An 890-nucleotide genomic window follows, 5' to 3' on the forward strand; every position below is an offset into this window, starting at 1 on the left:
CATGTAGATTTTTCCTTCTTAAATAAACTCTTTCAAGTATTTCTGTATGCAAGTTATTACCCAAATACTATGAAATCAAGCATCATACTTATAAAAAGTATATGTGAATAAGGAAAACAGAGAACCTAGTTATATAAAATCATGTTTTGATCAATTGCTTCAGAACCAAAGATAAAATAATTTAAGGTAAGACAATATGGGGAATTCATACCTATGTGTAAGGTAGTGTCTTAATGATTCATTGCTTATCCTTTGTTTTAAAATCATTAATTACATACATTAAATCTGTCAACTTCTTGTGCTGAGTTCACAAAAGTCATTTATATCCATATTCCTTAGGAATACTGTGCTATCTAAACCAATAGTACTAAATTGTGCACTTGAAACTAAATCTGATTTTGATATAATGTAGAATACTGTAATGTAAATCAACTTAAAACATGAAGGTCTAATGATAAGTCTGCATATGCTTAAACTATATTACTATTGAATAATCTGCATATCTAAAACTACACTTGTACTGAATTAGCTTGCAGATGATAATTTTTTTCTTGAATTTAGAAGAGATCTGTATGATCAGTGAGTATCAATACCTATCTCTATCATATTCTTACATAACAAATGTCACTACATACTCCAGTTATGACAAAGATTTACATATCTTATCCTGTTCTCTCCTACAGGGATGACATCTGATAAGATTAATGCACAGAGACTTAGTTTGATGCCTCATAGTAAGCAAGTCATGGACAAAAACATGTACATTGAAGGTTAACACAGGCAAGCAACCAAGATAAGAACAGCCCAGAAGAGAAGTTACACAATAAAATGTAATATACTATAATGACTTCCAATATTCATAGTTTTACTTTTTCTTAGCACCAGTAATG

At 29.8% G+C, this 890-nt stretch overlaps 1 protein-coding gene across 1 annotated transcript in view; it reads right to left on the reverse strand.

The window, feature by feature from the left end:
- LOC119594008 overlaps positions 1 to 890 on the reverse strand; it is a gene marked incomplete in the record, with an annotated part of 54,209 nt that overhangs the window by 50,114 nt on the left and 3,205 nt on the right.

Source organism: Penaeus monodon, chromosome 33, assembly GCF_015228065.2.
Source record: "Penaeus monodon isolate SGIC_2016 chromosome 33, NSTDA_Pmon_1, whole genome shotgun sequence".
Lineage (NCBI taxonomy): Eukaryota > Metazoa > Arthropoda > Malacostraca > Decapoda > Penaeidae > Penaeus > Penaeus monodon.